The sequence below is a fragment of the Cyprinodon variegatus genome, unplaced genomic scaffold, assembly GCF_000732505.1.
Source record: "Cyprinodon variegatus isolate N-32 unplaced genomic scaffold, C_variegatus-1.0 Scaffold958, whole genome shotgun sequence".
Lineage (NCBI taxonomy): Eukaryota > Metazoa > Chordata > Actinopteri > Cyprinodontiformes > Cyprinodontidae > Cyprinodon > Cyprinodon variegatus.
Window position 1 is genome coordinate 101079 of NW_015151411.1, and position 25346 is coordinate 126424.

The 25346-nt window shown below is 37.4% G+C and overlaps 1 protein-coding gene across 1 annotated transcript in view; it reads left to right on the forward strand.

Annotated features, from left to right (window-relative positions):
- The first annotated feature begins 347 nt into the window (after positions 1-347).
- The window catches only part of LOC107100309 (glutamate receptor ionotropic, NMDA 2D-like), a 103047-nt gene continuing 78048 nt past the window's right edge, over positions 348-25346 (forward strand). The window contains exon 1 of the mRNA XM_015398751.1: positions 348-596. The gene's annotated coding sequence lies outside the window, so the exon portion shown is untranslated. The remainder of the gene's footprint in view (positions 597-25346) is intronic.

Below are 25346 nucleotides of genomic sequence, written 5' to 3' on the forward strand. Positions count from 1 at the left end.
TGGATGGATGGATGGATGGATGGATGGATGGGGAAATGCAGAGGGAAAGGAGCGAGAGAGCTGAGTGGTTCTGGTAAATATTTATATTCGTATGATAATACAGAGAGGGAGACTGAGAAAGGTGGGGAGATAGTGAGAGCGTCCCATCCCTTTATTAATTTTATTCCGGACCGCTAAGTTTAGCATTCAACACGTGTCGCCTCAGATGGAGAGGCAGGGAGGGAGTAAGGGGGAGGAGGGGAGAGATACAGGGGAGAGAGGGAGGTTGACGGTTGCTAGGTGACGGGGCGCATATACTGAATTTTAACAAAAGAAGAGGGAAAGAGGGAGAGCTAGAGAGAGTGCGTGAGAGAGAGGAGAGAGGGAGCGAGAGAGGTGAAGAGAGAGATCAGGAGAAATTGAATACATGTAGAACACATATATTTATACAGATTTATATTTTCACAGCGTGCGTGTCTGTGTGCGTGTGTGCGCGTGTGTGGCGACGGCGGTGTTTGTGGCGAGGGACACCCGCAAAACGGATACCTCAAAAAGCAAGGATGTGAAAAAGGATGGAGGGACGCAGGAAGAGAGGGGGGAAAGGCTGGTGAAATTCAGTAAGTAGATTTTTGTTTGATTTGGTTCATATTTGCAGTGCGCATTTTTTATCCAAACACGCACACAGACTCTCCGCTGCTGCTGCTGCTGCTTGGGATTAATTGCGGCTTGGGCAGTGAGAGGATGCTGCGCGTCATTGACATGGAATAGATGAGCAGACGGATGTCAGCGTCCGTGTGTAGGGACGCTGGTGATGGAGAGAAGGAGGTCGGAAGCAGCCGGCTCGCCGGGGCTTTGACCCCTCTGTCATTGCTGCGCCCGAAAAACTCACGGGCGCAGATGGGATAGAGGCTCATGCACACAGTTTACCGGCAGTTCAATTAGTCATGCAAGGACCTTGAGGCTGCACCGACCCAGTCTTTCGGGGAATGTTTGGAAATAAAGACAGAGTTTAAGAGGGAAATAGGCAACAGTTTTCAGGTTTTACTTTGCTGCGGATGTTTTAATTGATGTTCATTTTCTCTTCGTTCTTGCTTGTTGCGCTAATGTGTGTTTCGTTAAAAAAAAAAAAAAAAAAACATCATGATATTATGATCAGTTTTTCCTGCTTCCTATCTATTTATATCCCGAATATTTGTATGTATGGCGGCCAATGGTTATCCCCTCTGTTGCCACCTAAGAATCTTCAGACATCTGGAACCGACGCAGTTTTACTTATTTATTTATTTTGTTAACGAGTGTGTGTGTCTCTTTGAGATAAAGATCTTAATTAATTTGGTTGTCCATGATAAGTTTTGATTGCCAGACAGTAATTTGAATTTGTTTTCTGGTCTAAAACAGAGGAGGGGTGGCCTTGGACTGTAAAGACCACCAAGGGAGAACATGATTATGTTGACCTGTAAAATGGAGAGGCACAATGTTTGCTACTCTCTCAGATTTACTGCAGTGCTTCAGAATGATAATGTCAAATTTATAGGCCTGCACTGGGAGGCCATTTGATCTAGTTGTAATTGAAATAAATATGTTTCTATTCCCTTCCTTATTTCTGTCTGAATTGCATTATCTGCTTTACTCCCAGATGATCTATTCACTTCATCATTTCCCTCTACAAGCCCCCCTCTTTTGAAATGTGTGCGCACATGCAGGCATACTGCAGTAGTGCACTGCATGCACTGCTGCCCCTGAAGTGCTGCCTTCAGTGTCCCCTTCCTTGCTGAACGGTCACCCAGAGATCTGTACTGTACCAGCTGTTGTAAGAAGAGGTGGTGGGAATGGAGGTGAGAATAGAGAATCAGTCAGATGGTGTGAGGATAACGAGGACTTGGATGGAAGGCATGCAGAGGGTGGCAAAGTAAAGCTGGCTTGAACTGGGTCTCAAAGGGATGCACCTGGAAAGAGAGATATAAGGAAGAGAGGAACATTTGTGAGCTTGTTTTCTCCAACTCTATGCTCCTCATCAATTTCATCCCATTGATTCTCTGACTTCAGTCCAGAAAAGCCTCGAGTTCATAGCCCAATCCACTCCACTTCCTCTTATTTCCTTGTTTCTTCCTTCTTACCCCTGCTTTTTCTGGCCCAAGTCTTTTATATCTTCTCCCCAGCCCCAACCTGTGACTTCCTCTGCACCGTTTTATTCTCCCGCCTCCTCCCCCTTTCATCGTAGGTTTGATGCAACATCAGTGGGTTGTTTCCTCAATCCGCATCAGCCCACCCAGACCCCCTCTTTTCCATTCCTCACCCTCTCCACATGTGCCACACAGTGTTCTTTTAATACCACTAATTAAGGTAAAGCTCGTTAACATAGAACATCAATTAGCCTTTAACAAGATCAGAGGCGGCTGTTTTGGAGCGATTACAATACTTTCTTCTCCCAGGGTGCATCTCTGGACTCTTCTGCAGACTGTTGGAACTATGGAGTTCTTAGTGAAGAGTTGTGTGACAAGAATGTATTTCAGCAATTATTTCCCCGCAGTTTGCTTGGAAGACACAGCAACAGATGTCAAACATTTTAACTACAAACCTTTTATTTCCTCTGATACCATCTCTCACTTGAACTCATTAAATAAATCTGCATCATTTTGGAAAAGACTGCCCTCCTTTGAAAGCAGCTTGGGACACAGATTGGCAGACAGTTATCCATGACTAAGTCTATATTGAAGCTAGCACTTTTGTTACCCAAACATGCTGAGTGTGTCCAGTTAACCCTTTCAACAATGCTTAGATAGTCATTGCAGTCCAACATGTTAAATTAAATAGTGAATACCTGATATTCATAAGACCTAGGCAGAGAACCTTCTAAGAAAGAACTGTGTATGTGCAGTCTTGCAGTTAGAACTGAGGTAATTAGTTTACCAGATATCCACAGTTCGGTAGCGTCTTTCATGTCAGCTTTTCCCTGGTTCATCATTTTTACCTTAACCTAAATGCGTGGTTATTACAACTAACACCATGATTTGTCTGGTCTAAAAACCTGTAGCAGAAACAATTACGGTAAAATGAATGATTATTCAAATGAAAGAGGCAAACAATGACACAAAAGAATACAATTAAAGTTACTAATACAATGCTTAGAAAATATAAATTATAAAAGATATTACATGAAATGAGTGACTAGGTTGGTTTATTATTTTTTTTCTTTTACATCATACATCATAACCTAAAGCAATAAAATTAAGAACTTAATCAACTAAATGCTGATTAAAGGTATGTTTTAAAGCCCTATTCAAAATGACTAACATGAGAATTTTTATTCTACTATACACATTACTCAGATGTCAAGTTGAATCGACCTTTTTCTTAATATTCTGAGCTTAAATTACTTGATCTATAGTTCTACTGCTTTTAAATCATTAAGCATGTTAATATTTAGAGTTAAAACAGCCCTGCTCTATAAAGCTACTGTAAAAGCTATTATATGCAGATATTTATTTAAGTTTTCATCTCATGGCTGTCCCTATTAATTGCGACTGGAAATATTTTGATAAAAAAATTATTATTTTTTTTTTTTCAGTGAGTTAAAGTTATACTCTTTAGACCATCTGACTGACAGTGTGCAGCAGCTGGTGGTGGAAAAGTGCCCCAATCTGTCGCTATATTCTGCTAATAACTTTCACTTTCTCTATCATGTCTTTTAACAATTCTAAAATGGTAGAAATGGTAAGTAAAGGAACATGTTCAGTAGTTTTTGGACAGTTATTGGTATCTTGAAGATGACACAGAACTAATATTAATCTCAAGTTCAGGGCTGTCTGCTGTCCTGCTAAGGGGTTTAATTGTGACTGAATTGTAGACATACTGAAGGGATGGGTTTAAAATCACAGGTACTTTTTGTTAATTCTGAAATTCTAATGATTGTTTTTATGTTGCATTTAGTGCACCTTAAGAGCAAAATAAGAATATACATTTATATGGGAAAAAAATGCTTGTTTTATTGCTGTTCTGTTGACATTATTTAGATACCCAGTTGAAATAGAAATTTAGTTTGCAATTTGATTAGTTTTTATTGTGCAGAATGAGGACATAGTAGCCTGACAGTGGTCATAATTTTTGGGATGATGATTTCTTATAGTTCATTGAAGGAATTGACGCCAATATATGAGATATAAAAAAAAAAAACATTTTTACAGTCTTCATACAGTGAGCATTCATTTAATACAGTTGCTGAAGTTTTTTCTTAAAATGAAGACACATTAATTATGGGGTTCACATTTTAAATGTTATTAGGGTTCTTTATGGTTGACACAGTTGCCATTACCATAATGCACACTCTCAGTTGTTCTGTATTTCTTTTTTAAATGAAGATCTCTACCCTTAAGGTATTCCAGCATTTTCAAATCCAGAACTTTTCAGCACATTTAGATCCCTGGATTGTATTTGGCCATCCTGTTATCTACCTAGGGTCTTGCTCTCACACAGCCTAATAGATAACAGATTTGTTGTCTCAAATATTTGTCTTTGGAAATATCTCAAACAGTACTCCTTTTTTTTCAAACAACACCTACGGTTAAGAGTGTTGTTGTCATCATGACCTGTCAGACCTTAAATGTGTTGTGTTTATTGATGGAAAAAAGATTTTCAGATTTTCCAATTCAACAGCCACCAGCAGGTTACCAATACTTAAAATTCAACCTATTCTGCTCATATGCTAGTTTCTAATGGATCTCTGATTATCATGTGTTAAAAAAAAAAAAAAAAAAAAAAACTCCAAAAAACAGATAGGTAGGTTATTGATCTCCTGAGGGATATTGATGTGTCAAAATAGCATCAGCAAAGTAATTTAAAACAAAACAGCTAGAAGAAAAATAATAAAAGTACATTTTCTGCTGCTTTTTCAACCTTCATGTTGTTACAGAACCTGTTCTCTGGACATATTTACTGAACCTGCTTCTAGGTTCAAATTAGTTTTCAAGCAAAATGTGTCAAACAACAGTCCAGTGATCAGATATAGATGTTTGTCTTTATTTGAGCATTTGCTAAAACAAACAAATCTAAAAAATTGACATTTTAACATAAACTGAAATGAAATGATAAGAGCTCCTTTACAAACAGGTGGAGATATACAGAGACATGTAATTGGATGATCTGGCAGATAGACTGATAAACAGAATAAAACAGAAAGGTAAAATCAAACACAAAACTATGGGACAATTTAGCAAGCAGTCCTTACCCACACTTACAATCAAACAGGTGCATGCTCAAACACACACTGACACACAGACACAAATCCACATGCACAAACCTGAGCCAAAGCCCTGTGGCGCGTTTGGGGAATACAAGTCTGGAAGCAGCTAGAAGGCATGCAGCTTCACATGGCTGCATGCAACAGACAGTCACACAAACTCATAGAATGTACTTTCAGGGGAGAGCCCCATGGGTATGAAAAGAAGCACAAGTACTAATGCAACAAGAGCGAGATATGCACAAACAAAGACTACTTCACAGAAATACACACAAGTCACCATTTTGGATGAGAGACGACCCTGGGACTGTCCCAATGGGAGTCACTCTCACACACTGTATTCACAGTACACATTCATACTGCAACGACACTGACATATGCAAGCACAAGAGGGAAATCAGAATTCAGAGAAGCAAGGAAAGAAGATGAAAAGAGGTGCAGTTTTTTTTTGAGGGCAACAACATCGTTCATGGCATGCATGGTCACTCATGATTGATGGAGCAGGAAATGATACCATGAGTGGATTTATTAACAAGAGGAAATGGGGGAATTTCTATGTGACATGCATCCCATGTCACATGCCATATTGAGCTGGTGTGTCATCATACCCTGGATCTGTGGGACTTGTTTGTGATGCATGCTCAGCCGTTTTTGTTAACCCTACATCAGTCTTAAAGAAACTCAATGCTTGTTTTGATATGCAGTGAGTTTGCCGTAATTACAGTGCCTTACCTCTTGAACTTTCTTCTACATTTTGTGAAATTAAAACCAAAAACCTCAATGCATTTTTGTCACATGTTTAAATACAGCAACGTCCATATTACCTTGTAGGAATAGGGAATATGTTCGCAGAAGATTAAAATATGTGTGGATCTGAATATATAATATTTGTATAAAAAAATCTAATTTAATTAATATATATCTAGACTTGGATAGGGATTCGCCTTCTAGACAGAAAACAACACTAAACATACAGTAAGAGTTACAAGAAAAAATGATTTAGGTAAAATAAATTCCATGTCTTCACATGGCCTACAGTAAGTAAGACTCAGAACTAGATCTACTTGATAATCCATTATAATTGAAATTTTTTTTTTGACTTTTTGACTCTTGCAGAAAGGCCTGAAGAAGAAGAGTCATGAGTCTTCATAGAAAGGAACACTGCACTTTTCAAAGTTGTAACTGTTAATGTATCTTTTTCAGCCACTTCATAGTTATTTTCATATCCATTTGTTTGTCATATAAAATAAACAGAACCTTTGAATTCAATGTAGAAAAATGTAAATATATTGATAAAGGCACTGGTTCCAAATCCTACACTTAGATAAGGAAAGTAGTACTGGGGTAGATAGAACTACCTCCGTGTATATGATAGAGGTAGTTTGATGGTTGCTGGCTTGATTTTTTTCAGCTCAATCTCAGTTAATCAGCCTCTGAACTTTCTGCTGAGGAAAAGGAGCAACAGGCTCATATGTAACATTTGATTAATTTGTTTAAGATTCATTTGAGATGCTTATTACAAATGAAAGCGCTCCTTTTGTCACCTCATATAATTCCATGGAAGCTCACTTTTAATGCAAAATCTTGTCAGTTTCATAGCAATGTGTCCAAATGAGCCAATGAATCATCCTGACCTTAATCCAATGCTGGTCACCCTCATCTGGCTGATTTATATGTAATCTAGTCATAGTTAGCCATTGCATGCTTTTTGTTACAGTAGAGTGCTATCGGTACTCACTTTGGGAAACAGAGATACTTATTCACACATTTACATGGAGAGGTGATGGGAAACAGCATGGAAAACAGTTGTTGGCACAGGATGTTCATCTCATGTTTATCCAAATATTAAGTCAGCTGTTTGTAGCTCTGCCAGTGTACAGTGCTTTGCAAAAGTATTCCTACCATGAAGGCTTTCCATATTTGTTACAATACCACCACAAACACCAGTGTATTTTAGTGGATATATAATCACAAAGTAGCTACTTTTTGTTAAGTAAAAATACAAATACCTTTTTTTTATATATATATATATATATATAAATGAAAAATGATCCTACTGACCATGTATCTTTTGGTATTAAACATTTTTAGAGTGAAATTTTAGCACATTTAGGTTTGCGGATCAGACTTTTTCAGATCAGATGAATTTACGTTTATTCATACAGGTTGATTCATAGAGATCTCATTTACGGGAGTACCGTTAAAAAAAAAATGCAAACACAGCAATAAAAAAAAAAAAACAATTGAAAGGGTTGACTAAGTTTAAATAAGCTAATAAAATGAGCTAAAAAAAAGAGCAAGTTTCATAAAAAGATATCTCTTTTGATCTTAAAAGAGATCTGGGATCTCAAACCAATAATTTTTACATCTTGACACAGATTCACAATTGCATTGAAGTCTAAACTTTAAATCAGCCATTTTAACACATACATTTGCTTACATTTTTGTATTCCTTTAACAGTGAATGTACATTTAGGTGTATTGTCGTGGTTGAACTTCACCCCAGTCAGCACCCTTTGGCAGGCTTCATTTTATTGTATATATCTGCAACCTTTTTCCTATCAGTTCTGACCATGTTCCCTTCCTATATGAGGAAAAAAAAAAAAAAAAAAAACACCGGATGGTGCCACTAACACTATGTTTAATCTGGTGGATGGTGTTTTCAGGCCAATAGGCGATATTAGTTTACCTCCACATATAGCACTTGGCCTGTAGGCTCAACCATGTAATTTCTTTCTCATCTGACCAAAGCTTCCTCCTTCAGATGTTTTCTGTCTCTTAGATGCTTTATGACTTTGGAGATTTAATGACTTTGGCAGCTTCTTACTGGTTTTGCATAAAAAACTGTTTTCTGTTTATAAAAAATTAAAATCTCCTCCCTCATTGTTGACCTCTTAAATGCCAATCTGATTAACGTTCTCTTAACTGACCGTGACAGTTTGTCTAGATAGTCATATTTTGACAGGTTAACATTTGTGCCAGATATTCAAATTTCAGATGATAACCCAAATACTGAAACATGCTCTAAACTTCTTAATTATGCTTTTTGGTTCCATTGCAAATCATTAAGGTATTGCTATAATAGCTCTATTTCACTTAGATTGCATTGAACAGTGGGGAACTTCTGACACTTGGTTGCACTGGATTTCATGTAGGTGTATTGAAGTAAAGGGCACTGAATTAAAAATCTGGGCCACACATTTACATTTTTTGTAAGAAGTGCTGCAACCCGTCTATTAATGTCCTTATACAACATGAACTGCGCGGAACTGGTCTGAAAGACAAAATGAAATGAAAAGACTATGAGGTTTGGGGGTTTAATATTTAGAAAATTTGAAGGAGTATGAATGTTTTTTTTAAAGGAATGTTAAGCTTATTGTTTGTAAGAAATTTCAGTACAGCTTAGGAGAATCACTTTTACTGTTGAGTCATCGTTCATGCCTTAGTTAACTCCTAATGCCATCCAGATGAATCACATTAGACCTAATCATTTATCATTTATTGATTTAGTAAACAGACAAATTAGATGCTGACAAACAGTGAAAGGTTTGCTTTTAATAACCTGGATGGTTGTTTGCATGCATTATTAATTTGACATATCTGTCAGCAGTGGTGGTTCTTTTTGTGCTATTGTTTTGTCTAAAAAAGCAAAATTATAGCTGTCAAGAATATTTCATATCTCCTGGCAGGAGCCATTTCTTTCCATGATTTAACTTTTACATGGTATCAGGGTGGAACGTTGTGGCTGTCACTTGCTGCCCGGTGGCGGTTTGATAAGATGCTGCAGCTAATGTGTTACTTCTATAAAAAGAGGGGGAAAAAATAGACATTTGAAATTCTGTGCTTTGAAACAAATATCCTGAGATTAATAAGCTAATTGATTCAGTGATGTAAGGACGACTCAGAGAAGATCAGACTCCCTTCCCTTTACCAACCCCTCACCAGCTCATGTGCTTGATCTAAGGATCCAAAATAATCCTTCCCTGATCTGAGTCCTAAGTATCATCTCCATCCAGTGGGATCCTGTCAGCCTGGAAGTAGTGTGCCAAAGTTAAAGCCAGTGTTTATAGGACGAGCTGACAGAAATGTCTCTAACACCTTCAGTTATGAGCGGGGGCTGAGCCAGATGTGCTGTGAATGCAGCTCAGAAACTTTACACTATTGTTGTTACTCAGTGTAGCTAGAACTGAGCATTCCCTCTAAAAACCAGAGGTTTTTCTATTTCTGTAAATGAAGGCTTTATTTTTAAATCTTTACTGAACATAAATAAAAGCTTGTTTGTGTGTGCACCTGGCTGCACAAAGACACAGCAGTTATCAGCTGAGGTTTTCCACCAGTTTAATCTGTTTATCCTCAGAATAAGATTGCAAATCATTATTATGCGGAGCTTGCTGGGAGAGTCTTAAGCATCTTCGTTTTGAGTTGTTACAGAATGTTTCACCTTATAGGTCCTGACGGGCCACACTATTGCTGCTTTTCATCTTGCTCTTTTAATTAGTGACTGATTTAGATCTGGCTAGGTGATCCCAGTGTCTGACCAATCAATGAGGGAATTAATGCAAGCTGTGGTGGAAACATTATAGAAACACAGCAGCTTTGCTGGTATCAGTTAAACATGGGAAGGAGGGAAAGTAGTATTTTTTCCCTCAGTACTTTAATATGCTTCCAATGAATTTTTATTATTGTGAGATGTACTTCCTCTGGCTCATCAGATCTGCTGAGACATTTTCAACTAATTTGCTTCTTCTTTCAATCTCGGAGCTTGTTAAATCAGCCAAGCATTTGATTCATGACTGTACTGTATGTTATGTAAATGGAACGCGTGGCTCATTCCTATATGACTAAGCCTCATTGATACTGGTTCAATGCCAAAGCAGTTTTTCTCATACCAAAATCGTCAAGATTTTCTGGGTTCCTGTAAAGGTTGAGCAGGAGTTTATTCTTCTTGCAAAATAAATCTAAGAAAATAATCCCTCTGGCTGCGCATTGAGAGAAGATTTCAACAGAGCATTGGGGGAAAACTACAGAAAATAATTTACGCTGAGCAGATAATTTGGTACAATTTCCAGTCTAAAGGCATTGGAGACAGCCTGCGAGGAGTGCTGCAGTCTCCACTGTACAACATGTCAGGTGCCAAAGTGAGAAAATTAAATATTCTTACTCCTTGGCTGGCTTCATAGCTGCATTTATTCTAGAATTGGCAGTATGCAGGAAAACTGTAAACCCTCCTTACAAAGCTGTTTTCATTTACTCAAGTCAAATTAGTACAGGCCCATTTGGCCAACTGAAATAAAACCTTCTACTCTGTTATTTCAGTGCTATGTGATTCCCAGACTGACCTTTCTACATGAAAGCTTGACCTTACGGATATTTATGTGAGAACATTCATGAAGGTAGTAAGCCATTTGTAGTAGATGTCGACTGAATGGATATGTTTATGTTTCTGTGTGTGAGATGAGAGAGAGAAGATAAAATAGAAGCAGCAGGGAAATATTCCTGTGCATCATTCATACATAAATAGATTTTATTCATGCAGTCTCTGTGTGTGCTCAGTACCAGTGTCCTGAGGGTTCAATGAGTGATAGAGGCTTAGAGGACAAAGCATGCACACAGGTGTATATATTTGTAAAATCGTTGGAGAGGCCTGAACTGTAGGTTAAAGAAGGGGGAAGCAACTGACAGTTGTTCATTTTTAATGAGTAAATTTTCTAAAGGCATCAGATGAGTTCATTCTTGAGCATTACTGCAATTACTGGACAGTGCAGAGTAGATAATGGTGCAAAATTAAACTCTCAAACATCCATTTGGATAATTATAGTCTGTGTTTGCGGCTGAGAGTTAGAAGAAAGAGTTAAGGATAAAGTCAAATATTTAGGTAATAATCATGACTAATTGGTATCACATTGATTTTTGTGTCTTATGTGCTAGAAAAACCTTTGAGTGACACGATGATTCATTTATGGGGGGAAAAAAAATGTATTTCAATCCTATATTGTGCGGAGGGCTAAGTGTGTCTCTTTAATTAATTTCAATCAATCCAAAGAGAAGAGAGAGCAGTGTGAGTATTCATCTCTATGTATAGAAGAAATGTTCAATTAATTGGCACTGTCTCTTGGCAGAATCCTGTAATCCTGAATGAAAGAAAAATACATACCCTATCCTGAACATACAAAGAGTGGGACACATTTCATTTTATCATATAGAAGTAAAAGGAGCTTAAAGCATCGGAATAAAATGCTGGTTTGCTGTGTTAAAACACCAAAGTGAGGTGTCACAGTGAACGTTTCATTTTGTTCCTGTGGAAGGTTTGCGAAACGCAGAAAAAAGGACAACTGGAGAAGCAAGTTTCTGCTTTTGCTTTTTCAAGTAACAATGCAAATTCACACAAAATTGCCAAGTGTGCCTCACAGACTTCAAATGGAAGTGCTTTTACAGCTGTTACTTGAGTGGGTTTAATCAAAACGACATGATAAGTTGTCCTCAGAGCCAGTTTTCTGTCTCAGTAAAAAAAAGTCATTACCGTCAAGGGATGTAAACAAATTATCGACTTATAATTAATCATCGATTATTATTATTATTATTGCTTTATTAGATAGATCTGATTAATTGATAAACTAGGAATTTATTTCAGTGTTGAAACTTTACCATTGTTCATTCCTAGGCAGAGCCTCGCTTGTATTTGCAAGAGAAGTATGGTAGTAATGCAAGAGCAGAGGCATGAAAGAGCAGACATGCAAAATCAATCCAAAGTCCACTTAAGGATTATTTACACTGCTTAATGGCAATAAGGATGCAAAATACACTTCATGGGGTTCAGTTTATTAAGATAAACACTCAATATGCTCATCAAGTTATTAACAAAATAGCACATATTACCTGTGCTGCATGGTGGAGCATTTTAACTTTTCTGTGTGCTCAGCTGGCAAGTATGTGGTGACAGAAAAATGAAAGGATTTTAACAAAATGTTGACATTCCACTTAGAGCAAAACCAGAGCAAAAATCCACTAACACAAAGGACAAGATTCCCAGATGCACAGCCCGGTTGACGTAAGCATACAAGATCCACACATGCATAGAACAATATTCATCAAAGTATTTCTGGTACATAAACAATTATAAATTATACTACAAAGTGCCAGCGGTCTTTAAACTTCAATGCATCTGTGTGTGATTTTTGGGACTCTCTTGACGTGCCTTGATACACAAATATAGACAAAACAAGGGATGGTTTGCTACCAATCACAAAACTCCATTTTATAAGCCAATCACAAGAAAGTACTTCATATGGGATGACACCCACATCCTCCGTATCCACCCTACTACGTTCTAGACAGTCTGTGCAAAGCATAGCCTACACCCTCCAAGGTTCCTCCCATTCTGCTCCTCTCCGACTTCCTCGGAGCTTGAGGAAAGCACGCGCCGCATTATTATTTAATTTATAGGAGAAAAACACGCAGTAATGATTAACTTAATAATACATAATTAAATCTCACCAGCAATACCAATTACACACATTTCTGCCCATATAATTTTTTTTGTTTTGGGTCTTTGTAATAGGAATAATCATACAAAATTGGTTGGTTCTCTCACCTCCAAACTCAGCATCTCTTCATCCATGCCTGTGATAAGAAGTTTGTTTTGAAGTTTTGATAGGCACTCTTGGAAGCTGTTGTGACTGGGTTTGATTAAACTTTTAAGCCTGACTTTGACCTTTTAAGTCTTGACCTTGCTGGACCAGAGTGGAGCTAAAAAATAGCTCAGCTCCGTATTTTGACAGTGAAGGACGGAGAAAACATACGTGGACAGTGATGTTGAAAGGAGTAGTGGTGGATGTGGAGCAGTTCTCATTGATTAACAAGAGTACAAGAGGGGGGCGGAGCAGAGGGGAGTATGTGGAATCTGGAAGTAAGTCATCCCCCGTGGTGTACTTTCTTGTGATTGGCTTATACAAAGGAGCTTTGTGATTGGAGGCGAACCATCCCATACTTAAAAAATGCATTTGTGTATCGAGGCATGTCAAGGGATTCTGAAAAATCCACACACAGATGCAGTGAAGTTTAAAGATTACTGGTACTTTGTCGTGAATAATTGTTTATGGACCAGAAATACTTTAGTGAATCTTGTTCTGTGCATGTGTGGATCCTTTGTGCTTGCGTCAATCGTTCTGTGCGTCTGTGAATCTTGTTCTTTGTGTGTGTGGATTATTTTGTGCTTGTGTGAATCGTGCTGTGCATGTGTGGATCTTGTTCTGTGCATGTATGAATCACATATGTGTATTTGTTAAAATTGAGACCATAACTCCATAGTTTTGGAAATCAATCGTTTGATTGATTTTTGTTTCAATAACCAAATTGTTTTTTGTTTTGCAATATATTAAGTCATGGTTTTGGTTCTGTTTAAGTTTTCTCTTTGAGTTTTCATTGTTTTTATTTCTATTTTTTTGTTATTTTTTGATTGTATTTGAGTTCTTATATATCTCTTGTTTGGATCCCTCAAACCTCCACTCAACCTGACATCTTATAAATAAGTTTAATAATGTAAAGAAAAAGAAAGTTTCAAAGTATTCAATAAAGATGAAATGTTTGTTTTCAATTTAGTACTGCATGAAAAATATTTAGCCCTCAATTTTATAGAGCGTATCTCTTGATATAAGAAGAATTTCAAAGAGAAATAAGAGAAGAGATTAATCAACTTTTGATCCTCTTGTGAATCGATGGGAACTCCTTTAACTCCTGTATTTTACCAACCCATGAAATGGATATTGATAGTAATGACTTAATGACTGACTTGCAGTTAATAAAGTCAATTTAATTAACAAAAGGACAGTTTTTGACTCAGAATTCCAACTTTGATGGATGTTTTAGTTCAAATGGAACACAGCAATAATTTGTAAAACAAAATGCCGTTAAACTTGTGAGCCGCAGTTTTTCTTCCACATACAATTTATTATGATCTAGAGAATTTGCTCCAGCAAAACCATCAGGCTATAATCTGATTATCTGCCTGTGGCATGTGTAATTTAAAAATATTGTGCATTTCCTCTTCCCGCTTTGTCCGGTGCCACTTGCTTTGATAGATGGCTTGAACATTTGTCATTTAAATGGCTTATGATGGCCACAGCCATCAAGTTCGGGGGAGGTGGTGGCTGCGGTGGCAAGCTTTACTACTGGTATTTACAGCCATGCAGCAGAAGCCCACAGAGCCCCAAATTGCCTGCTGCACGCTGTGCTTCTTGCCGATCACTTTGCACACTATGCACAATGGGAACAAAAGCCGCTTGCCTGCCTGGTGGCTCTTCTACTCAACAGGGATCAAAGAGGGAGAAGAACTTGATAGGGAGGGAGAAATGAAAGAGGGGAAGTAAGTTGGGGAGGAAACGAGGGATAGGAGGAAGTTAGGAGCAAAAGAGGCACATGACAAAGACCTGTGTGGAGGGATTGAATGAAGAGGGCAAGGAAGAAAACATGGGAGGAGTTGTGAGTCTAAGATGCTGCAGAGAAAGGTGATGGAATGAAGGAATGAATAAATGAGTGCATGGGAGAATCAAAGATGAGAAAAAATACACAAATCAAACTTAAGCGTGTGAGGGAGTGTGCCCGCCAGTGTGTCCATGTGGAAGAGTAGATGAACAAGTGTAGCATGACAGAGAGGGAGAAAGATTGGGAGAGGGAGAAAGAGGATCTGTTCCGTCAGAGAGGACACACTCCAGTGGCTGTGATTGAAGTATGGGCCAATTAACACGAGGAGCATTGAGCTCCAGCTGCACTCTTCTATTCGTTCCTCACCCCTGTACACTGCCATCTTACTCCTCATGTCAGACACTTACAGCCATTCACTCGCTCATCTGTGCACAGTAAGCCCCACACTGTGCTAGCACTTTATCTTACCTTTTAGTGTAGTCCCCCAAAAATTTTAGTGTGTTTATGGTGGTTTTGTCAAGTTTACTGTAGTCATTAAAATGGAAAAATAAAAAGATGGGAGAATATAATATTCGGATCACTATGTCATTTTGTCTAATAGTTTACAGCATACTATTCATTAAAATGCGGCATTTTTCAGTGGTTTTGTGTTGGTGTGTAAAGCTGCCCGGGCTGATTCAGTGCTACTCGTGCCACAGGCAGCTGGGAACAGGTCCATTACTCTGCATGACAGCATGGAATGAAGCAGCAGAGCCTGGACAGGGGCTAAACACAATGCTGAAGACTGCACCTCTGCAACTACACTCACTGCAAATGGCCCAAACCCTTTTCCCCATTCATACTTCTTCAACACACTTGATGCACTGCAAAACCCTGTTGCCCTGCCTCCACTGGAGCTTAGTATAAAGGGAGCTCAGACAACCATGGATGCCAGCAACTGATCTCTACCCCAGAATTTTTTTTATTTCCGGTTTGGTTTTTATCAGCCTTTTGAGAGTTGCTCCTGCTCAGTCACCCCAGGTCCTCATTGTGCTCAAGCATGTACAGCAAAGCCAATACAGGTGATCTGATTGTTTTTCCTAACACCACACTGCCAGCCAGAATCAATTTCATTTTGTCCTTAGTGGTTCTACCTGCAGGAGTTGGGTCTCTTTGGTGGTTCTTATAATAACATTGTTTTTAGTGTTTCACAGCTTGAAGTAACAACAGTTCTTTTAGGTGAGAAGAGAAAAGAGTGGAAGAACATTTACATTTACAAACTAAACAATAAAAACTGAGCATGTTTCTTCATGTGTCATTTATATGGCTTAATACTGATTATGACTGAACATAATTGAATGTCTGCAAACAAAGCACAACTAAAAGACTGCAGCATAGGTTTTGTTTTAATATGAGTAACACATAGAGCGTGGGATTCCAGCTCCTCCCTAAACTTTAAATGCCAAATATTAGCTACTCAGCATTCAGATGACAATCGCTGTGGTTTTCTGGTCAGAAAACATTTTTCAGCATAGTCATAATTTATATAGATTGCTTTAAAAAAGTATTGGTCCTTATGAGATTTATCAGGTTTTTCATTTTTTTGCCTTTTCTTATATCAGATCCTTAAACAAATTTTGATATCAGACAAAGAGAACCCAATTAAATCTCTTCACTAGTTTTACAAAACAACAAACAACCAAAAACATCTACAGTAATGTTTTGAGGGTTAGTCTACTCAGCTCTTGTGAGGATAAAATGAAAAGCTAAAGAGTTTTACCCAAAAGTTATCAGGAAATCTCAAAGATAATAGTAGGATCTATGCCTTTGTAACTTCTTTTAAAATAAAATAATATTACATATATAAATTATTATGTTATGGTAAAACCCAACTCAAACAGAGATAAAACTACACCTCAGTCACTGGGCCCTGACACCACAATGCTTTAATCAAGGAAATAAGATGACAATGTTCTACTCTTTTGCCTCACTCTAGATAAAATGCCAGGGTTTCTTTTTGACAGCACATCAACATTTAGTATTTTGAGCTGAAACCTGAAATCCTGAAAAAATTATATATTCAGGCAACATGCCTATACTCCACAGTATATGCAATTTGGAGGTGAGTGTAATTCTAACTAGGTTTAGGCCCCACTCTCTTTGAGAGGGGTCTAATTTTAGCCATTTGTTGACATGAAGATTGCTTGATGCTGTTGATTGTGGAGATGCTTGTAGTAAAAGCCAGAGCAAAGGCAGGATACAGTCCATAAAAAAGCAGTGTCAGCAAATGCCTTATAATAAATTACTTAAGCCACTGCCAGCCCTATATGCATGTGGTGATGTTGTAGCATTGGCACAAGGCCAGTCGACTTTAAACTGTCTGTGGCCACATATCATGAACAAGCTGACAGTGCTAGTTCTGTTCCAACAAGCTGCCCGGCCAGGAACAATATGTTGTCACCATAACAATGAACCACCATGATCTGTCCACAAGTTGCAATACAATTTTGATTGCAAGAGTTGCGTGGTTCTCACATGTCTTTGAACCATGTTCCGTGTTTTGAATTACATATCAAAACATGGATGTCTTAAACATGTTAAATGAGGTCAGTCATAATCACAGCCTCTCTAAATCAAACCAAAGTATTGATGCTTCCTTTCTAGGAAGCCCTCTCACTTGAGGATGTCCCAGTATATTACTGCTGGTTCAGATCAATGCAGAGATTAATAGCCCTTTAACGAAAAATGAAAATATTGAATAAAATCAAGAATTACATTTATTACCAGCCAACCAATATCAAATGACAACTAATTAACTAAAAAAAAAAAAAAAGAAGCAAGTTAAAAATAATTTAATTGGGTTCAACTAAATGAATAGAATAAAAAATTATGAAAGGCAAATAATCAGCAAGATTTATGTACAAAACGTAAACCCTTACATGAAATTATGTTGGGTTTTTTTTATACATTGTTTTTAATGTTTTCTGTTACTGGCATTCATAAATATACTGGTGTGATAACTTAGTATACGTTTGTTTGGTTTTTGGTATACATCTTTTTATGAATTTGTAGCCCCCCTGGAGAAAACTCCACCAGCCACCACTGGGTATGAACGGGGTTGTTTCATCCTCACATGGAAGCCATGGTGGGTCTTTTGGGATGTGTTGATCCAAACACCTGTCCCTAAACTGAGATGACTGCTTGGTTTCATCACACACCTGATCGGTCAGGAGTTTAACCTGATTGTGGCAGCTGATATAGTTACTTCTGGCACAGGTAACTGGATGGTCCCCAGCTTTGGAACATGGAATGGATGTAGTATTTAATACCAAATATAAATGCCCAGGAAAAATAATTTCTTGTTCAAATTACCCCTCATCTCTATGCTGGGTAAAGTACAGTATCTTGTATGACGTTCCCAGAAACTTCTCATACAAAAAGAAAAAACTATACAGATTAGTATACTTATATATGGGACATTGAAGTTATTTGTTAATCTAAAAATATTGGATATTTGATTATCCAAAATCATAGAACTTTACATTCATCCCCTATTCTTAATCTGGACAGGCATGTTTTTACACAACAGAGTCATTTTGTGGGGGTGTGGTAGGCTAGTCAGGTGGGAGTCCCTTGAACTTTTAGAAACAGGCTAGAGAATACGTGCTTCTGATCCATTTTGTATTATTTGTTTTAAGCTGCGTATTTTTACACAATTTAAAACAGACATTAGGTTCATTTTCTTTTAGCTTCATAATTATATAAGATATTTATCTTATTACTAACGTTTGACCCCGCCTTGGAGGGATTGCAAATTATTATAGCGCTTTCATGACAGCTACAGTTAGAGGGTTTCACAGCTGGAATCACTATCACATCATAAAGATGTGTTTCCTTAAATGTTTTATGCACATTTTGAAGTATGAAATTAAGAGAGCTTGATGGAAACTACAAAATTCAAATCACCAACCGTCTTTTGTAAATAATGTTTACCCTTGCTTGAGGATTTTTTTTACTTTAACAAAAGAGAGTAAGTGTGCTAAATGATGAGATGTAAACACATTTGGCAAATAGATTATGATGTAGAAAACATTTAACTCACATTGCTGATCAACTGTTTCCACTGTCAGCATCCTGAATGCAAGTATTAGATTGCTTCCATTAGAAGAGCCGGTGAAACAGAAAGTAAACTTACAAATTTGTTCAAATTAAATCCAGAATAAAAAAATTCAATACTTTAACTGAGGTTTACAACTCATTCCCCATATATAACAATACATCAACTTTTGATAAAACAGGAATATTTTCTTGTACTCTTTGAAAAATAACTAAAAAATATTAATAAAACCATAAAGCAACCAATCTTCTGATGCTCCAAGCTATGTGTTTGGCTGAAAGAGAAATATTGCGATACATCACCATCCCTTTACCCACAGGCAGCTTCAGCTCTAAACAATTAACAATGGTGGCTATGGTTCTGAAATGGAACCTCTGAATACAAATTTAAGTTGTTTCAATGGACAGTTTGTATCTTAAGTATTTTCACCTTTCAAACATAATTTACTTTATAATGAATGTTAAAACATCAAAAACAATGCTCAGAACTTGAACCTCTAGTCATTTTTGACAACATAAAAGGATGAATCTGCTATCAGAACGTCTCTTGCAGCATGGTATGGTGAATAATAATGAAATTACAAATGATTAGGACAAAGAACACAGTTTATTTTCAGGATATATCCTAATGTTAGGAGTATAAATAAATTACATTATAATTCAAGGAAGTGTGTAACTTACCCTCTCCATCCTAGATTCATGAGAACTGTGCCAAAAACTGAACATAACATTGAAAAACTGCATGTGACATACTTGATGCCTTAGAGCAGTGGTCCCCAACCACCGGACCGTGGGCCGGTACCAGTCCGTGGGTCATTTGGTACCGGGCTGCACAGAAAAAAATAAATGAATAAAAAATTATATATATATATATATATATATATATATATATATATATATACATATATAATTTATCGACGATCAGACTCATCCTATCTATAACATCCTATCTTTGTGAAGCTGGATTTTCTGCGGTTACAGCGACCAAAACAAAGCTACGGAGCAGACTGGACATCAGGAGCACACTTCGTCTTACATTTTCTCCGATTAAGACTAGATGGGACCGGCTGGTTGTTTTATTTTTATGCTGTTTGTATTTGATTTTATGCCAGTCGTATCATTTTACTTGATCGTATCCCCCCCCCCGGTCGGTCCGTGAAAATATTGTCTGACATATAGCGGTCCGTGGTGCAAAAAAGGTTGGGGACCGCTGCCTTTGAGGATGGCTCTACCCTGAACAGGCCATAATTAAACAGGTCCAACACAGTAAAGGCAAAATAAATAAATACAAAACACAATGACTGTGCTGGATTTGTTGGATTATTTGAGAAAACCATTGAGCCTGGAGCAATTATGCAGCCTGCATGAGGAGAGCAGGATAATGGATACGACTTCCCATCCATTTTATACTCTACATAGTCTCTTAACTAAAAGAAGAACAAAAACACTTTCCATGAAACAACTATTGCACATTCTTTGCCCCATACTGAATTTTGCTTTACTTTGGAATGTATTATGATCATTGAAGAATAAATATATTGATCTACTGCCACATTCATTGGTTTGTGCTTTTTTGGTAAAGTACTGCAAAGATAATTAAGCATATTTTATAGTTTTCAGATGAAAATCATTTAAAAGCTCAGGCCGTGTTCTCAACACATGTTTTAAGAGCCAATAGCACAGAGCTCATGGATTTTGGTGGTAAAGCTCTGTCACTAAACTTTCCATTCTGTGCCTACCCAGAATTAAGCTGTGTATGAATGTCCGTCCTAAACCCTTAATCCCTTATATGCTATATAGAGCAGGGACTATATAGTGGACTTTATATTGAACTTTATATTGGTCACGTAACTCCGCCTCCACCGCCCGGTTTCTGCGCCATCTTTGTTATTAGTCGCTACCTCTTGGTAGCGACTTTGTCGCTACCCGATAGCGGGCCACTGTGACAGGAACTCCCATAATGCTTTGCGCAGAGAGCTCTCCGCTTACAGCCTTCCAGGATATACCTGCTTGTCTATTGACAGTGGATCATCACTACTTTTCAAGGTCCTTTGTGGGAAATTTCGTGTCCACTACTTTTTCATCCACTAGAAGTTCAGACACGCATTTAAAATGGTGTAACCACTATATAGTGCCCTATATAGGGATTGGGGCGGACATTCAGACATAGACTAAGTTTACCATTTCGATAAGCAACCTTAGTTTATATTAGAAAAACAGCATTGCCTTCTATCTGTAACAGGATCATATTGGTGTGATTACTCCAGGCATTTAGTGTTTTGTACAATAACCTGTTACATATTTGTTAAAGTCTCCTGGCCAAGCTGCTGGTGTCACCTCTATAAAAGATTCATATTGCATCATAAAATACTTTTGTACTTTTCCACATCTTGTCACATCTTACCAAAAATCTATGTTTTTTTAAATTAGATTTGTGTTTCAAAGCTTGGGGGAAAGCCATTTCATGTTAAAAGAAACTTTGACCTTAATGGAAGTGGCAGCATGATGCTGTGGTGAAGATGCTGTTCTTCAGCAAAGCCAGAGAAACAGATCAGACATGATTCTGTTTTCCAAATGTAATTGCAGTGAAAGTTGATTCCGAGAGGTATTGACCCAAAGGGGACTGAATATATATGCACATCAAACTTTTCTGAGTTCACTTCAGTTTAAATTGAAGATTACTTAATCTATTGGGGAAAAAAATTATGTTGGAACTCATATAACAAGGATTTTTTTAATAAAGTTGTTGTCACAGCAAGCTCCAATAAGCAGTTATCTGTAATGGCCTGTCTTACAGTAGGTCTGGAGAAACCTCTGACTTAAGACATTCTCAACACAGTCTGATAAAGTTGATGCTCTGAGTTAATTGTGATGTTCTTATTTTTTTTTAACAAATTTTCTCCCAAATATCATCTCTGGAGGTTCCAGAGGCGTTCACAGATCAGAGCCAGCGTTTGTGAGCTTTTTAAGCTTTTTTCAAGTCATTTGTTCTGATGCTGTTACCACAACAGACGATGGTAGAAGAGATCGAGCTGTCTACAAAACATGTATTGAAGAAATGCATTATCTTGCTGCAAGCACTGAAATGCAAAACCTTCCTTAAAAAGTACAGTCTGCTCTGTCCCTTTTTGTAGAAAGCTTTATAGTCTAGGGTAACATTATGGTAATATACTACTCCTTCACCTCCACCTCTCTTTCCCATTGAGGTAATAGTGTTTGACCTGCCCTTGTTTCTACTGATACAGTCATTCCCCTTTGGTACAAAAAATATTTTTCTGACCAAATGATTTAAGTGTTTGGGGACGGGGGGTAAGAAAGCAAGGAAGAAAGATGTTTATTAGAAGGGTTTATTATCGTAAAACTGTATATTCTACATGAAGCTTGTACAGATCACAGGTTGATTTTGACACACAACATTCAGATCCAGGCGAGGGCCTCCAACTTTGTCTTCTTGAGTTTTCTGACAAAGCAAATCATGTTAAACTGTGTTAAAACAATAGACAAATCCAAGAACATGATCCTCACTGTGCTTTTTTCCTTCTGCTTCAACAAACAGTTGTTATGTTGAAGCAGGATTATGATGGCTTTCACCTACACAATGATAAGCAAGCTGCAGGGGATCCTTTATTTAAAATTTTATAGATAATATGGAAACCATGTATCATATCTATACAATTCACAGATACCAATGGCTTATTTTACTCTATGAAATAATCCTCTATCCAGAAAAAAAAAACTGTTGCGATTATTATTTGACTAAATGTATAAACAAAACAAAAAAAGAAATGCAGGGTAATAAATATTATTGCAATGCAAATAGACTAAAACGGCAAATAGCAAAAGCTCAAAAGTTTAATCTGGAATACTTAGCAGGATTTATGCTTGACTGTAACAACCTAAATCTGTCAACCTGCACTATCAAAACTGAATAACTATCAAAGTACACTCTAAACATGGCTTTAACAGCTACAATTAAAAGTTGCATCATTTATTTTATTTCTCATTGCCATATGTTTTTTTTTTTTTTACTAAAAAATCCTCACTGAGAGAAGCAATGTTGAGGGTTTATTTCAGGTTGATCAATCCTACTGAGTGTGACCTTTACTTTGTGTGCAAGAATTACACTTTTAATATTTGAAAAACAGCCTTTTTGACATTTAACTGCTAAAAACAACCCTTTGTTTTTAAATTTTACTTGATGAGGCATTTATCATGTGGAACACAAGCCTCTGAGTGTTAAATTGGTAGCTTCTTGTGTTTAGTGTTTCCAAACTTTAATCTTTTATGGTTCTGTCTCTTTATCCTCTTATTCCCACCTGTTGCTCGGGATGCTAAACAGCTGTCCTTCCTGCAACAGGCATAAGTTGGTGTGAAAAAAAACCCTGTTAAACTCTCTGTTTCCTGTCTTTTTAGCCAGAAAGCAAAATGCTTGGTTACAGTAGTTTGTGGATGAATGGAAATTCTACAACACAGATTGGACAGATTCAAGCTGTTTGGAGTTGGAGGAAATTTCTCTTTGGAAAGATTGTGTCTGCAGTTATGTGATGAGCTACCATGATCATTATCTGCAATAACCTTCTCCTTGCTTTGCTATATTGTGTTTTCTGCGTTCTGCCTTCCCCCAAGTGTATTGGGCAACATTTAAAGAGAAAACTCTTTGGCCCAGAAGATCTAGGCTAAATTAGACTCGATTCATGGCAGACATCGGATGCAGAGGTATTGTGGCCTGGAGCAGAACAGATAGACTGGAGGGTGAGCTTGTGATCATTAAGACAGATGAGAAAAGAAAAAATGGTCCAGAATGAGAGCAGTTGTTTGGTCTTTTACGGTGAACTGAAAAAAAACACAAAAGCTAATCATATGAATATTCTTAAAAGACAGTCTTGTGGCTGACACGTTGCATTATAGAGAAACCACCATTAGAAGATATTAATTCCAAAACACAAGCCTCAAATTGTTACCACTACTTTGCAGGTTGGTAGGATTGATTCCTAAAGCCCTGACAGGTTTGATTTAGGATTTTGACGGAGTAATTAGCTCACACAAGCAAAGTACCAAACTGGAATCTGTTGGATTAAAAGCCAACTCTTTATTGCATCATTCTTCTGGCTGTATGTTATTTTAGATAAGCATTTCACACATAATTTCCGTTAGGATTCTAACACTGCTGTGACAGATTTTGATTTTGACACACTTTTGTCAGTGTATCTAGAGATGGTTTCTATGTTGATCTTTACTCAAAATGATGAAAAAGAACTTTAAGTCCTATCATATCTATAAAGTGTGTGTGTCAATTATGATGTAACTCGATGACATACCTCTATTCAGAAAAAAAAATTGCTAGACTCCTCCAGGCTGTAATACCTTACTCTTTGCAGCGGCTGCATTATCTTGCTTTCTATACCTAATTATCATCAAAGGCTGGACACCATTTACACACATGGAAATAATTATTGGTACCCCTTGTTAATTTAAGATAAACCCATTATAGTAACAGAAATAACTTGAAAATGGCAAAAATTATGATAAAAATATTATGAAAATGAGCTAATAAAAGTCAGAAAATGCTTTTTAAACACGCTTCAACAGATTGACAAGCCTGGAGAAAAATGGGGGTTCCCCTAGAAAACCCTGAAATTAATGTGACATGGACATGCTAAATCAAGGTGTGTACAATCTTATATTCAGTCATTCGGCACAACAGATAGTCACTGTACTGTTTGGTGACATGGTGCGTACCAGACTCAACATGGTCCGGAGAAGGCGAAGGAAAGAGTTGCCTCAGGAGATCAGAAAAGTTTAAACAAAGACAACACTAAAACAACTGCCAACAAGCAATTGCTTACTTGCTGTGAGTCTTTGTTTCAAACTGCCATTAACAAGTTTTGGCCCAACTTTCAGTACAGAAATGTTCCAGTACAGACATGCTGGAGGTTTAAGATTTGTAGCATCTCGACAAGATATACTTTAAGTAAATACTTTCTTTTGAACACTCTGGAACCTTTTTAAATCATATTTGGGCTTTCCGTTATTAGACCACTGCTTAAAACCGGGCATGCTCTGTACGAGTTTTACCAGCCGATTCTCCAGTCGTGCGAAATTTTTTTTCGATAGGGCCGAGTTTTAGCCTCATCGTTCTTTCTGCATTGTATAGTACACACATCAATGGGCAAACAAGGGGCAATCAGTCTCTCATGACCATCTTATAATCCGGAATCATAATTCAAACATGTTTGAAATTCAGTCGGCCCACGTGAGGTGTTAAAGAGCATATCCTGCTGTTGAAGCAGAGCTACAAGCGTCTACAAGCCAATTTACCTGAATTTCTTTTCACTGTGCATATGCAAACAAGGGAATTCTACTTCCTACAGTTTGTGCTGCAGCTGAGTAATAAGATTGAAAATACTGAACAGTTGTTGTAGCTCGGGGGATTCTTGTTGTTGATGAAGTACAGGGTGTAGGTCATTCAAATCAAGAATATTCTTGTTGTGGAATCATGAGTACTGAAATCTTCTGGGTTCTTTTGTGACATTCTGGATGAAAAGTAACTACAATTTCAGTAGATTTGGTTTTGCAGTAGTTTGGTTGGCTCAATGGAAAGTTCATCCTCAATCTG